A 17,170-nucleotide genomic window follows, 5' to 3' on the forward strand; every position below is an offset into this window, starting at 1 on the left:
TGAATAAAAATGATATGAAGGTCTTAGCCAGCAAAATGACTCGGCAGTTAAAAGTGCCTGCCACCAACCCCAAGTACTGGATTAAATCCCTAAAATTGACATGGTAGAAGGCATACCCCATAGTTTCTAACCACAGACGACCTAGAGATGCATCTCTTCCTAAACTAAGGTTCACCAGGGATATATGCTTTGTCGGGGTTTGAGTGGGCTGAACGGTAAGGGGCATGTCAACTGCATTGAAAGAAAGAGGTGAAAAGAGCTCAGCTTTTTCTAAAAACGTGAAGATCGGAAGGGAGTAATGAAACTTAGAAGCATCTCAAGTAAGAAATGAAAACACTGGGCAAGCCACTTTCTCCCCTGGCTTTTTGACGTTTGCTCAAAGAAGGGCAGTGAAGGATGAGCATGCAGCAGGATGACCATGCAGCATTATGTTATAGGGGATACAATGGTTCCAAATCCCTTCTAGAATGGAACATGTTATGGTTTGGATGAGAATGGCTCCTGTAGGCTCATATATTTGAATACTTAGCCCCAATTGATAGAAATGTGTGGTCTTTTTAGAAGTGTGTCACTGAGAATGGGCTTTGAGTTTTCAAAAGCCTACTGTGCATAGAAAGCCTGGTCTCCAATTGAGCACAGGCCTTGGACCCTGGTGACCCCAGGTGTTCAGCCATGCCTCCTGGGTCCCTGGCTCCTGTTGCAGCTACAGCCTCCCACGGCCCCCCACAGAAAGGTGTATGACCATCAGTCACATAGGCAATGCCCCAAGCTCCTGGTATTTATTCTGTCTGGACTCCATCTCCACAATTACCGGCCCACTATAAAAGGAGCTACTTCCCTCTCCTCACTCTCTTACCTTCTTACTTCTCTCATCTCTTGCCCTCCTGCTCCTCTTCCCTTGCCCCTCTTTCCATGTGGCAATGGCCAGCCTCTACTTCTCTACTCGTCTCCCTCTCCCTGCCTTTCTACAATAAACACCTTAAAACCATGGACTACCTCTTCTCTTAGGGATGATAGGGCTGGAGCAATGCAGCAGGTCTTCCTCTAACAAGCCGGACATCTAACCTCCTGCCACAGGGAGGCCTCCCTGTGCTCCAGCCAAGGACTCCAACCAACCACCCACTGAGCCTGCCTAGGACTCTCCTCCCTGCAGTAACCAGCTAGAGCCCTCTCCTCCTACCCTTTTCCGCTTGGGCCAGGACCAGAGTCCACCCATGGACCCCACTCTGTTCTCAGCTCTTCTGCGAGATCCAGCAGCGTCTGAGGTGTCCAAGACTGAGAATTTGACGTCCCTGCTGTCTGTGCGGCCCAGGGACCCCAGAACTGGCTCAGACACCCAGAGTCTGTGGTGCCTGAGAGTCTGAGACCAACTTCGGCAGGTCCATGCAGACCTCAGACTGTGCCTTTCCAACCCCCAGAGCAGGGGGGGATGTGTACAATCAAACTTCCCATGTCCGCCTAGCCCCGTGGTCTGAGTCCTGAGAGGATGCAGGACGCCATTTTTAACCCACAGTCCATGTCATTCCCAGTTAGTTTCCTCACTCAGCCCTGAGCCTGTGGGTCAGGATGCAAGCCTTCAGCTACTGCTCTAGCACCATGACTGCCTGCCTGCCTGCTATCATGCCCCCCAGCATGATGAACTGATCTAACCTTCAGGAACCATGAACTCTAAACAAACATTTTCTTTTGTACGTTGTTTTGCTTGTGGTGTCTAATAACAACAATAAAAAAGCAGCTCAGGTAGAAAACAGACCCAAATTCCTCATCCTGGCCTCATCAAATGGCCTCCACCCTGGAGTTAGAAAGAGCAGCCCACCATGAAAAGGAGGAGGCCTGAACACTCTGAGACACAAGCATATTATCCAGTGTTAGACATTTTTAGAAAAAGACAATGTAATACAAGCTCAACTCATGCCCAATACAGACTTTGAAATTAGTATGTAGTGTGGTAAGAATTTTTAACATCTTAAATTATTTGAGGAAGTAATGACTAATATAAGTTCAATCCCCACACTATGTTGGGGGGGGGAAGGACTGATGTGGTGGCCTATACTTATAACCCAGGACAAGAGAGGCCGAGGCAACACAATTCCTGGGGCCCATTGTTGAGCCACTCTAGCCTACTTTGTAAGTTCTCCAAGCCAGTGAGACTTGTTTGAAAGAAACAACGTGGTTACTCCTGAGGAATGACACCTGAATTTAACTTCTGGTTTCCAAATGCACATACACATGCACACATGCAACTCTCCCACAATAAACTATATGTTCCTCCTCCACAACTATGAGCGTGCATAGACAAATGAAGTGGAAGTTTTTGGAATATTCATGTGATATAGACTCATGTGGTGTTTTGCTAAGACAGACTCACTTGTTCTGCTGAGGCAAGACCTGTGAGAGGACATATGATACTTGGACAGAATATAAATAGGACTCAAGAGGCAGTGATGTCATGTTTGCCTATCTAGGTTTGTATAATTAACCCGTGGCCACCAGTCAACATAGGTACCTTGACTGGGAGTCTGGGAATTAAAGGACAAGAATGAGAGAAGAATGGAGTCAAGACAAAGTTCTGATCAAGGCTCAACTTTATTGCAAAGCAGTAGGCTTATAAAGGCAAAAACCATAAGCCCAACCCCTTTTACATAATTGATGACATAAATCACGTTATGCTGGCAGCCAATGGCATAGGTTTCCGTTTCTCAATGCAGGTCTCTCTTATCAGCTCCAGTTGTGGAGCTCCCAACTCGGGAGGGGAAATTCCACCAAGTGCTGTGATAGCAGAAATAGCGGATGCTATGCAGGTCAGGATTGAACCTCCACAACTCTCCCTTCTTTGTTTAAAAAACCGGGTTTACAGCAAGCTGGATGGGAGTACAGTTTCTATCTGTTTTCTTATCCCATCTATGGAGAAGGCAGCATAAGGATGACTGTGCTTATCTTAGGTTTGCCCACCTTTGTGGGTTCTTACCCATCATTGACTATCCAGTCATCAACAACTGAACTCTTTCACACCTTATTGAGTCTCATGTTTCAACTGAGCAAGCCACACATTCAGCTGCACTTGGTCCGTATTCAGACATTGATCTCTAAAGGCCATCATGACGTTAATGGCCTTCTGATGAAACACCTGTTGTCTACTCTGTATGTTCCACAGGCACTGGAACAGGAGAAGGAAACCTAAAACCACCACCATTTAATGTTATTCCAAATTTTACCTACAAAGGAAGAATACATGTCCAAATCATTGACCTGTATGGAGGAAATGTTAGCAATGTCCTGGGTTAACCTCAGGGAAAAATTCAGAAACTCATTTTTCCATTGTCCTTTACCAAAAGTAGCCAATCTCCTCCATTCTAAAGAATTATTTTTAACTGAAAATGGGGTAAGGCAGAAAGAGTGATAATGTGGGTCACAATCAAATTTCATCATAATCCCAAGGGTCTCAACCTCTGCTACCAAAAGGTCAACAGCACATTTGGGGAAGACACACAAGGGCCCACAAATATTTAATCATCATCCTTAGAGGCTTCATCAGGATGAGGAGCTTTACCAGCCACATCATCCATCTGCCAAACCAAATGCTCTGGCAGCCAGCAAATAAAGTTTTTAACCATTTTTTTCCTTTGAACGTCCCAGAGCAACAATCACGCAACAAAACAAAAACACAGACGTAAACTGACAGACATGGACAGACTGGCATATCAAGGACAAACAATAGACAGAGAGGGAAGAGAACTAGATGTGCCAAAGGGACCCAAATATCCTACCTAAGGGACCTAGAATCAGAACTAAGCATTCCAGTAGGAGCCAGAGAGGTTTCCTTCTCTTTTGCCAAAGTATACTGGACAGGGGGGATGACTGCTTTTCTGAAACCCATTCTCTCTCTCTCATATCTCTATCAGAATCCAAAGTCTAAAAGCACCTATGAAAATTATCTTCACTCCTCTGTCCAGGAAGATCAAAGCACAAGAATCTCCAGTATGGACTACAATGCTGCATGTATCATAGGAACATAGGTAGGTCAGGAACATAGACCCAGTAGACTTAACTGTGTGTGAGAATCACCATCATCATCAGTATAAGGGAATCAGCAGGAAGGTGGGACTGTTCCATTTGTCACACCAGCCTTTCTGGCAACCACTGTGCCCCATTCTCTTCTTGTGAAAAAACATAAGCATGCCCTCTTCCCTAAATGAGAACAGGGTTGGTTCCATTCCAGTATTGGTTAGAGGGTCCCTCCATTTGACCATAGCATAATTCTTGTATGTTTCAGGATGTCAATCTCAATCATTTGCTGAATGGCCATGCTTATCAATTTTCAAAAATAATTAAAATAAAATGAGTAAAAGTAAGATGGACTTTGGGAGATTTAAGGGGTATAACTCACCTTTTTTTTGTTTTATTCAAATAAGTTTTCAAGGTGCCATTAGCATGTTCCACTATTCCTTGTCCCATTGGATTATAGAGAATTCCAGTTTTATGTTGGATGCCAAACTCTTTACAAAATACATCAAATCCTTTGCCAGTATATGCTGGTCCATTTTCTGTTTTAATCATTTTTGATAGCCCCATAACATTAAAGGCTGGTAGACAATAATCTATAACACTTCAGGAGGTTTCTCCAGTATCTAGGGAAGCAAAAATGAACCCTGAGCATATGTCAATGAAAACATGTACATATTTTACTTTGCCAAATTCAGGATAATGAGTAACATCCACTTGCCAAATTTGATTTGGGACTAATCCTCTAGGATTGACTCCCAGGTAGGAAACAGGAGCAAGCAATATACATTCATGGCATTGCTTTACTATGATCCTGGCCTGTTCTTTGGTGATCTTGTGTCTAAGCCAAAGTGTATGGCTAGACAAATACAATTTCTTATGACCTTTTAAAGCCAATGAAACAGGATCCTGTTGCACTATTTCTCCCACTTATGCTTGATCTATAGTAGAATTGCCTTTGACCAGGGAACCTAGCAATCCTGAATGAGCCCATATATGACCAATATGGAATGGTGCCTTTCTTGCCAAAATATAGCCCTGGATTTTAGCAAACAAGGATACAACAGAGGTATTAACATTAAGACTCCCACAGGTTTCTAATAGAGGTAGCCACAGGCAAACTGTCAATGAAAGATTAAAGGCTTCTGGTATATTATAAAACACTAATAAAATGGCTGATAATTCAGCTAATTGGGTAGATAATCCAGGAGTGTTGATCATCACTATCTTATCTTTAGTATAATAATCAGCTCTACCTTTACAAGTTCCATCAGAAAATACCAGATTGGCATTATCAAGGGGGAACTAAAGAGGTCACTTTAGGAAAAAGAATGTCATGAAATGTCAAATTTTATTAATTTATCTTGAGGGTAATAATTATCTATCTGTCTTGAACAGCCAATTTGAGCAAGTAACCAGGTAAGCATCACTATGCTGTTTCAACCATTCATTCTGTTCTTCATCATAAGGTTACACAAGACTGTCAGGCTTCTTTCCAAAATAAGCAAGAGACTGACATCTCCCTAACACAATCACTTTGTTAATGGGTTCATAATAAGGAACTATATATTTCTTAAATGAGGTCCTAAGATGAATCCACATAAGGGAGCATTCTTCCCTAACAATCCAGTAGGCAAACATGGAGTAGGAAATACAAGCAAATATAAAGGTCGATCATAATCAAGATAGGACATAAATTGCTGTTGAATGACCTGTTCCACAAGCTGAAAAGCAGCCAATCCTTCAGATGTTAAACTTCTGGGTGAGTTAGGATATGAATCACCTCTAAAAATACCAAACAAAGGCCTCAACTGTCCCGTAGTTAATTTCAAATAGGATCTAAGCTAATTAATATCTCCTAATATTTTTTGAAAGTCATTTAATGTCTTTAGTTGATCTTGTCTTATGGCCACTTTTTGATGTGTGATGGCCTTATCACCTACATGAACCCTAGATATTTATAGAGTTCTTGAGTTTGAACCTTTTCCAGAACTATCTGTAATACCATTGCTGCTAAATGTTTCTTCAAATCCCAAAAACATAAAAAGACTTCCTGGGAATCCTTACCAGCCAATAAGATATCATCCATATAATGAATGATGTACAATTGTGGTCACACTCTTCTAACTGGAAAAATAGCTGATGTCACGAACTTATGGCATAAAGTAGAACTATTAGCCATTCCTTGGGGCTACACAACCCAATGATACTGTTTCATGGGCTCCCTGAAGTTGCTAGAAGTCACACTGAAAGCAAAACACTCACAATCCTCAGGATGTACTAGAATAGTAAAAAAGCAATCCTTAAGATCTACAACTATTTTATAGTACCCTTTATGTATAGCTGTAGGAGAGGGCAGGCCAGGCTGCAAAGCTCCCATATTCATCATGGTGAATTAACCATTCCAAGATCTTGCAGTAGACACCATTTTTCTGACTTTTATTTTTAATATCAAAAATTGGGGTGTTCCAGGGGAAAATGGATTCTCCAAGCCTCCAATTGCTCCTGCACGAGCAAGATGGCTGCCTGATTTTTTTTTCTGAGGATAATGGCCACTGATCAGCCCACACAGGATCACTGGATAACCATTGGATCTTATCTTCATGGGAGTCAGGAATGACAGTGGCCACTACTGAAAATGTCTCAAACCTACACTGTCAAGTTTTATTTTCGGAAGTACTGGTTGAGTCATACCTTGATTATTTTTCCCTACCCTCTATGGGGTAGATACCCCTTATTCAGCAGCTGCTTGGTAGCAACTTCATTCATTCAGGCTATACATCATCCTTCCCATTTGAGATAGTACATTCCCACCCCATAATGTAACTGGTACTTGGGCCATAACATAAGGACACACCTGGCCTTTGTTCCCTTCCTCATCTTCCCAGGTTAACATTTAGAACTTTGTTGTGGGGTTTTGAGTTGTCCAATACCTTGCAAATGGGCAATGGAGGCTTTGAGAGGCCAGGTAGGAGGCCAATCTGATCCTTTTATTATGCTGACAACTGCACCAGTATCAATCAGCCGACTAAAAACTTTCCCATCCAACTTTAAACTTAGAGTAGGTCATTCTTGTGAGACAGTTTGCACCCAGTTGGCATCAGAGGAACCAAAACCACCCTGTCTTTTTTCTCTTTTTGTAAATTTAGATGGCAGAGGATGCAAAGGTAACAGGACAATTAGTACAATCCTTTGATTGGCCAGTATGACAGTGACCCCTGAAGGGGAAGCTGCCATAATTTTTATTTCTCCATTATAATCATTGTCCACTATCCCTGGATATATTTGTAACCCTTTAACTATGGTGCTACTTCGGCCTATTAATAGCCCCCAAGGCCCTGATGGTAAAGAGCCAAAAATTCCTGTTGGAAAGGTCTGAACCCCCATCTCCAGAGTTAGTACTATGTAAATGGTGGACCCAATGTCCAGTCCTGTGCTTCCTTGGGTTGCTCTGATAAGTCCAGAAATGGATTTTCTTGGCTTTGCATAAACCATTTGTTGAGGATGTTTGTGGGTATGAGGCTGATCTCTCCCCTTGTTTCCTGACTCTTTATACAATGGGCCACCTTGATTATCTGTTTTTGATCTACACTCATTGGCCCAATGGCTTGCTTTCTTATAACCTGGGCATAATCTGGGAGAGTGGTTCCGTCATTTTTCTATTCCTCTATTTTTAGGACAATCTCTCTTAAAATGTCCCAAGCCACCACATCTAAAGCAGCCTCCATCCCTCTGTTCTGTGAGAGCATTGCCTGTACTATTGTCCCTTAAAGGGCAGCAGACATGACCAGGCCTTGATTATAGGATGGTCCAATTTCTGTACAAAGACAAGTATATTCTAATAAATCTGTTTCAGTTCTATAAGGGCATATAGCAGCTCTACAATCAGTGTTTGCATTTTCATAGGGTAATTGCTTGACAAATGGAACACCTATGTGTGGATCTCCAAAACTTCTGCCAGTTGTCTTTAACAAGTGATCCACAAATTCTTGAAAAGGCTCATGAGGGCCTTGTTTTATATAAGATAGACTACCACTTAAATCCCTTTTTATAGGTAACTGAGTCCAGGCATGGCATGCAGCCACTGTAATTTAAGCATATACTCCAACAGGCTGACCAATATGATTGGCATTACCCTCATATGGTCCTTCTTCCAGGAGCATACTAAGATCCCAATTAGCATTTCCCCTTGTGCATTTATCATGCCAGTGCATTTGCTGGCTTTTTGCCACTCAGAACTTCATAATAGATAGTCCCCACTGGAGAAAGTGACTTTACATATGATTTTCCAATCTAATGGGGTTAAATTTGCTTCTACCACTGTGTCTAAAAGGGGTGGTAGGTCCATATACTGCAACTGCTGCTTTCAGTTCCTTGATTACTTTAATTCCAATTATTGATACTATCTAACTCTATTGCCCTGTTGATCAACTACTTCAACCACGGGAAAGTCTAGGACTTCAGAAATATCCTGTCCTTCTTTGTGGAACTGAACTAGTGCCTGTTCCAGTGGGGAGTGACAAACAAGAGCCTCATTTCCTTCTTTTCTTACCTTGGATAAATTTCTCAACTCCTTCAATTCATTAGTTATCTTTTGTAATTGGATCTCTAACTCTAATTTCAGCTTTGGCAGAGTCTTTTTGCCCTAATGGTCTACAGGGAGAGCCATAGAGGGTGCAGAAGGAGCAGAAGGAGCAGAAGGAGGCCAATCTTCATTATGATATTTAGCTGATTCTTTCAGATCAGCTTCCTCCTCTGGATCTAATTCATTTTCAGTTAATTTCAAATCCTGTAATTCTGCCTCTAGAGATTTTTAGGGCCCATCTTTGACTGAATTAGCTTTGGAAGGGACTTTCTCAGACAAACACTCCTTCTTGAGCTCAAGTAATTGTTCCTGTGCTGCCACCTAAGCCTGAGAAATTTCCCTGTTAGCCCATGAAACAAGTCACAATAAATTGCAAGAGTTTAATAGTTATTATCCCTTTGACACTAGATTGAATTCATAATCAATAACAATAAAATTTATAAGTAATTCATAGTAATAAAACTTGCAGAAGAAAAAAGCTATTTCAAACCAAATAGTAATTAAAATGCAATATGTCAAAATTTACCTGATGCAGCTAAGTATTAACCAACTGAAAATAATCATTTTCTATGCAGACAATAAAAAAGAATAAACTTGGGCTGGCAAGATGGCTCAGCAGGTAAGAACACTGACTACTCTTCCAAAGGTCCTGAGTTTGGATCCCAGCAACCACATGGTGGCTCACAACTACCATAATGAAATCTGACGCCCTGTTAAGGTGCATCTGAAGACAGCTACACCAGAGAGAGCAGGGCCAGAGCAAACGGATCTGGCAAAGGTCCTGAGTTCAATTCCCAGCAGTCATACACATGATGGCTCATGGCCATCTGTACAGCTACAGTGTACTCATACACATAAAAAAAAAAATCTTTAACAAAAAGAATAATCTTTTAAAATAATCTGTGCATACACTTTTAAAAGCTACCAAATGATAACAAAGTACACAGTAATTAAAATAGAAGTAGTAATGAAGACACTTGGAAGGGGTTACTTTTAAAAGCAATAGAGAAAATTAATCTGAGTTCAGAAAAATAAGTTTTGTTTTTAATTTTAGTATTTATTTTTGTATATGTCAGTGAGATATATGTATGTATGTATATATGTGTCAGCATGTACATATGCCCATGCAGAGACCAGAGATCATCTTATATCATTTCATATTTCTTTCTTTGAAACAGAGATTTTCACTGATCCTGGAGTTCACTAAGCTTCTGGTCAGAGAGTTGAAAACAAATGCCATTAAGTTTAATACCTTAAATGAAAAGCAAACTTAATTTTAAAACTGTCTTTACCAAAATGGCCTACTTCATGTTTATTTAAGATATTAAATTTTTATTGATATCTCCACAGAAGGAAATTTTCATGCTCAGATCACTTCATTGCTGAAATCATTCAGTATTTAAAATAGAAATTAAGAAGACATAGTGGTACATGCTTTTTACCATGCTTGGGTGATGGAAGCAGAGATATCACAATGTTAAGGCTATTCTGCTCTAAATAATTTGAGGCCAACTTGCATCACATGGGATCCGGGTGTAAAGTAAAATAAAATAGAAATAATTATTAACTGTCTTAGGCCATTAGTACCACCATAGCATCATACAGAGGATACTATACAAACAATAGAATCTTACTTGCCATAGCTGTTGTGATAGTTTCACTAGAAATGGCCCCATGTGCTTGAATGCTCGGTCTACAGGGAACAACACTATAAAGAAGACTGACCTGATTGAAGTAGGTGTGGCCTTGTTGGGGGATGCTCAAGCTACACCCACCTCCTCCTCCAACACCATGCCTGGCTAGACTCTGCCACGCTGCCCACCATTCTGACAACAGGCTAAACCTTTGAAACTGTAACCCAGTACTAATTAAATGTTGTCTTTTATAAGAATTGCCTTGCTCTCTTTGCAGCAATAAAACTCTAATTAAGACAAGTGGGAAGATCAAGATCACATGGAAAATTTTCAATAAAATTTGATATTGTTTCTTAAGAGAATTTTTCAGCAGTTAGAAACTGAAAATCTTCAATCAGATGAAGAATATCTCTGATAATTGCTGAAAAAAATTATAAAATATTTCCACTCAGTTCATAAAACTGAGAAAGACACCACCTCTGAATACTATACACAAAATTATATTGGATGCTATAGGAGGTAATACATGGAAAAATATTTTTTAATATGAAAATAGAATTAGGCTATTCATTTATAGATCACATTATTTCATAAATACAATTAAGGTAGAACAAAACCAAATATATTTAAATATCTAAAACAAAGTAGATCATAGAATGACTCAGAGGTTGTTACTCCTATTCAATTATGCACTTATATACATGTACAGAAAAAGTTAAACATATCACATAAGTGGCTAAAATGAATTAGTGGCTTACCAAGCTATCAAATAATACACAGAGACAATATAAAATTGCCTATAGCTGTCTATATTACAAAAAATTATGAAAGGAAATTCTTTAAAATTCCATTCATGTTAGGCTGAAAGACTGCCAAGTAATTGGGAAATTAAAGGTAAATTATACCATTGCCAAAAAACTAAAAGCAGAAAACATTTGAGACAATAAGGAAGCCAAAAACTTTATATTCATAAGAGGAATCCTGAGAGTGCATGGAATAGTCTTTTTCTTAATTCCCAAGTTGTGTGGGATTCTACTTTAAGCCACCCTCTTCCTCCTCTTCCTCCTCCTCCTCCCTCCTCCCCTCCCCCTTCCCTCTGGGAGTTTTGAAGGCTTTCATATGTTTAGCTGACAGGAGTGTGGTGCAGTGGTAAAATGCCTTCCACATATGCATGCAATGCTCTAGATTATATCCTAGGGCCAAGAAAAACAAAACAAACGACTATTAAGTACAGTTTTCTGTAAATTGCAATGCAATTGTCTTCTTCTAATTTAATATCATTAAAATGATCAAATTTCCTTTGATTCTGCCAAGAGTTTGGATCCCTGTCCCTCTGCCGTCCCACACAGCTTCTTGCTCCTGCTACCATGCCTCTGGAACCATGAGCCAAAGTACACTCTTTCTTCCATAAGATGCTTTTGCTCATGGTAATTTATCACAGTAACTACTACATACGCCTCAATTTGTTTTGGGTGTTTGAAAATCTCTACTATGAAACAAAATAGGAGAGTTCATTTTCAAAATAAAACTACCTTGAATCATTTTAGGACCAGGCTTGTGTTAGAGTAATAAATACTGTTTTCTGTGCGTAGTCTGAAACTGCCCACAGTTTCATGAACTGGGTTCTTTCAGAAGAAGGACCAAAGGACCTGAAATAGAGGGTTCGAAATGTAAAGAGAAATCACAAAGTCAAGTTGAAATAGCCCAATCAAGACTTCACTTTATGAGACTGGCTGCAGAGCTTGCACCCAAGGTCTGCTCAGGACACCAGCCCAGAGAGGTGGGAAGGAATCCGAGCCACTCTGCTGGCTGAGTTCCTGTGTGCCTGGTCCCGCAGGTCACAGTTACTCCAGGTGTTGGGACAGATATTACCAACATATCCTAAGCGATTGAAATCCAATAATATGAGGAATTAGAAATTTGTTGATTGCCATCCAATGGTCTCTCTCATTTGGTAATTGGAGAAATAGGTCCAATATTGTACAATCTATATACACTTTCAGTTTGTTTGTTAATGACAGTGTCTGACTGTGTACAACATAAGGATCTTGAAATCTTGCTTCTCCTATGTCAGCCTCTTTATTAATAGTATTGTTTATTTCATGTTTTGCTACTATACTTTTTCAGAACAGCTTATATATTTCAAAAGTATTTATATACCCAAGGGAGACATAAACAATTAACTTGGGAGGTGGCTTGTAAGAGAACAACAAAGAGTAAGACTGAATGCTTTGCTTGACATTTGTAGCTCTTGTATCAAGTTTGAAGAAGAGGACTTTATAAGTTACTCTTTCTCTGAGATGAATGCTTTTCCAAATTATCACAGCCAATGAACCAGATTCTTACCCATACCTAATTTCTGTGCCACCCTCCAAGCAGAAACATTCTTCATTGAAACAGTTGGTGAATGACTTTATGGATACACTATCTTAATACACACACCATTTCTTAAATGAATGTAACCTGTTCTCTGTGGGCTGAAAATAAAGTCACTCACTCAAGTCAGATAGTTTTGACCATAGCAGGAAGTTTGTATCCAACAATCGAGCCTACAATTCATTCCTTGGTGCAGCAGAACTGTCAACTCTCAGTTTAGCTACGATGGAGGTAAAATCCTTTGGTGATGTGAGGCTTTTTGAAGTATAGCCTTATTACAATGAAATCCAATGTCTAAAAATTGTTCTTATTTTGGGCTTGTACCACAATAAGAGCCATGATTTTAAACTCTACTAAATACAAAACAAACAAACAATCAAAAAGACTTTATATATTTATGTTCATTTAAGAAAATGCTAGTAGTGATATATTATTTTGAAATACACAGTTAATATGTTTGGAGTTATTTAAAATTTATACTGAGAAAAATGTTTGTATTTTCAGTATTACTGTAGACAAGTATCTACAGAACACTGTTAAATTGATTGTTGTTTTATATCAAACAACTTTTATAATACTCATTTTTATTGTTATAATATCTTATTAAAAAAATTAATAAAATTTATATTGAGAAAAAAATGACTTCACTTTACTTAGAATAAGCCAGGGTTTTTATAGTCACAGGAGGAACCGAAACCAAATCTCTAGATTATATGATATTTGCATACTGCAAAAAAGGTTCAGGTGCCAAAGTCCCCTCGGAAGATCTTCAGGCGGTGGGCGTGCTTAGGCGGTGGGCGTGCTCAGGAGGTGGGCGTGCTCAGGAGGTGGGTGTGCTCAGGCGGTGGGCGTGCTCAGGCGGTGGTGCTCAGGGGGCTAGCTGACAGTCAGCAGACAGTCTTAGCTCCCCAGGTGGTAGCCTCCAAGCAGAGACTGCCAGAAGTCCAATGGCTGAGGGGAACTGGGAAGGTAACAATAGTCTACAGGTTAGGCTGCCTGCTAGCTTTGAAAGGTCATACTCTGAATCTCTACTTCTCTTGATATGAAGGGTCAACAGTTCACACTTAATATCAAGGGGAAAACAAAAAACAAAATCCACAGGCTGTTAGCAGTTTAATAATACTTAGTTGAAAGTAATTCATTTGCTATAAATTGAAGAATATAATGACTATATTCTATAATAAATCAAGAACAAGATGAACTGCAATGAAAATTTAATATATGTTTGACTAGACCTAATTAGAATTTAATATCCTTAAAACTTTTAATAGTATCCTTATTGTACTGTGCAGGAAGGTGCTTCTTGAACAAGCAGCTCAAGTCAAGGCAATAAATTATCTGCTTTAAGAAAGACTTTTGTAAACTAATTTAATAAGTGTATCAGAAATTAGGTAACTGGTGAAATGTTTTCATTAACTCTGAATGAATTCTGCAAACAAGTAGAAAGCATACAGTCAGGACAGTGCTCTGGGAGTTTCCGAACAGATGCTTGGCAGTAGATATATGTGCACATGTATGTATGTGTGTGTGTGTGTGCACGTGTATGGATGTGTGTGTGTGTTTATGATAAGTACCATTGTTTTCTTCCACTGACTAAAGAGATCAGTGGTTATGCAATTGAAGTTATCAATAGTCTCTAAGGATCCACATAAAAATAATTTATAACCTTCCATATTTTAGATAAGTGAGATTTGAAATTCTCATGTAAGTCTTGAAAGTCTCAGTCACTCCAGGACTGTATTGCTATTGGAAGTTAGTTAACCTGAAGGACTTGTAGACAATGCAACCACATGAAAAGGTAACGAATCCACAGGAGAATGAGAGTGGCAGGCAACGCTGATTGAAAAAGTTCTCTTCAATCTTCATTTGTGAAGCCTACTCAAGTAAAATGACTCTATTTTCCGGTGTGTTTAAATAATGAAGTTAAACTCATTATTGATAGGTTAAAATGCATAGTATCCCTTTCAAGTAAAGTATCTACTTTTTCAACTTATATCCCATATCATTGAATGATTAAACGATTGCTTTTAATTCATGTTTATTTTGTGGTGCTTATATTCCTGATAAATTAACTAAAAATTATTATATATAGTCTAAAAATACATGCCATTTTCATTTCTATCCTCTGGAGGCTCCAACAAACCTATTTAATAATCATAAGAATCCAAGGTAAGTATAATAAGTATTTTGATTACAAATTTTAAAAATGGGATTATATTTTTATTCATGTGTCCCATGTGCCAGTCTGGTTAAGTGTCTAACACAAACTCATGGTTTCTCTCCATAATGTATTAGCTCCTGTTGAGAACCAATTGTTCATCAAAGTATACAAATGCACACTCTACTATCTTCATCAAAGATGTTGAAATAATGTGGGTCAAAAAGATACATGGCACCATAGCCTGACACAAGATCTATGCTTTAGTGACACTGTTTCTTTAACTGCCACCTGATGGAGGGACTGGAAAGATGGCCCAGCAGTTAAGAGATGGGAGAGAGAGAGAGCGAGCAAGAGAGAGAGAGAGAGAGAGAGAGAGAGAGAGAGAGAGAGAGAGAGAGAGAACTAGGAAACACAACACATGACAGAAAAAGTTGGAGGCTTGGTAACAAGGATGGATTCATATCAACCAAAAGCACCCATACAAGACTATTACTTTAGCATAAATCATTCATTTATATACAAGAAGTCAAAATTATTCATGTTATTTTTGATTTAGTAATTTTATCATGTAGGATATTTAAATTAGCATGTACATTAAAATTTTGAATGTAAGAAATGTCTTTCAGCCAGGTAGTGGTACACATCTGTAATCTCAGTGATTGGGAACTAGGGGCAAAGGTGTTCTAAAGTTCTATGTCATGTTCAACTATATAATGAATTCAAGGCCAGGCTAAGCTACAAGACACTCTATAACATAGAAGAACAGATGAAATAAAGGAAGGAAAAAAGAAAAAAGAAAGGAAAAGAAAATAGAAAACAAAGAAAAGAAGTATCTTGCTTATGTCATGCTGGCTCCATAACCAGGCAGTAGACAATGAGGTAACTGAGAGTAGAAATGGAAAAGATAGGTGGCTGTATTATGCAATGGTTAAATACTTAGTCAATTGTCATCATCATGTACTGGTTGTCAAATTCATGCAAAGAAAGTTACAAGCAGACATGATCACCATTTGTACATTGCAGCTAGAGCCAGGCAATGCTAGGGAAAGAAGCTAGAAAATGTCAAAAGTGTGCACAGCTTAAGTTGGCTGTTATATCCTTCCACATTTCATGTTGCCATTAGTTTTATACCTTAACCTCAATACTATTAGTCACTGTAATCATTGCTGCTTGTATGAACAACCCATGTTTAGATCTACCGGCATGATAAAGCTTACCATCTCAGTTTCCGTGTTTCTATTCCAGGCTACTTTATTTCTGTCACAGCCACCCTCTGAGAAAGGTTTCTTTCTGTTTATTTTTTTTTTTCATTTTGTCTATGCTATTCCTTGATATGATTTCTCTATACTTACACTGCTAGAGATTTTCTAGTAGAGTCTTTGTTTGTCTTGTGCCACTGAATCTTCTATCCATTTATAAAATTCTTCCTGATCATCCACTCAACAATCACCTCTGATTGGTTGTGGTGGTATCCAGTTGGGTCTGCAGAAGATGCAGAAGTAGGAGAATCAAATGTTGCCTCTGGTACATTTTCTCTCTCAATCTGGAATTTCATTTCACAATTATATATTTCAATATCAGTTTTATTCTTTCTCTTTTGATGAGCCATTGTAGAAATTTTCTGTTGAATTTTTGTCTTTTCCTGCTTCTAGCTATCCATTTCAGCCATAAATGCATGCTTTTCACTTCTATGATAACATTCTTTAAACTTCTCTTTTTTCATATTTTCTCAAATGTTCAAGTAACTCTCATAACATTTCCATCAGCTAATACCCAGATCACATATAGCTCTGCTTCCATTGTCCATTTTCCCTCTTTATTTCTGACCATCTCTTGATATACCTAATAATAAAGAATAAATTGTATATTTAAAAATGTATTAACTCTAATCCTGACTTCCTTCAGATGGGCTTTTTTATTGTTATTGTTGCCATATCAATGGCTGGGTAGAGTTGAGAACTGTAGTTTCCATGGTACACTGGGATACTGAATTGAGTACAGTATAGATTATGGTGACTGATTTAGTGTTTCCATTTGACATTAAGGGTGAATTTACAGCAGCCAGTCCCACAACACCCAGAGGAAGCTCCACTCCCAGGTGCTCTGACACACCCAGGATCAGAGGTAAGCAGGAACCAACATCTGACCCTACACAGGAAGTAACCGGGTCCAGCAGGACCAGGCACACAGGAACTCTGCGAGCCCAGTGACTCAGGTTCCTTCTGGTCTGTCTTTGTTAGTGTTCGAAGCAGACCTTGGGCACAAGCTCTGCAGCCAGTTCCACAACATACAGAGAAAGCCACACTTCTAGGTGATCTAACAAGCCCAGAATCGCAGGATCCCGGAATCACAGGATCACAGAGTCAGCTTGACTCTGAGGAGTTCTGACACAACCAGGATCACAGGAAGGAC

The sequence above is a fragment of the Mastomys coucha genome, unplaced genomic scaffold (assembly GCF_008632895.1).
Source record: "Mastomys coucha isolate ucsf_1 unplaced genomic scaffold, UCSF_Mcou_1 pScaffold2, whole genome shotgun sequence".
NCBI lineage: Eukaryota > Metazoa > Chordata > Mammalia > Rodentia > Muridae > Mastomys > Mastomys coucha.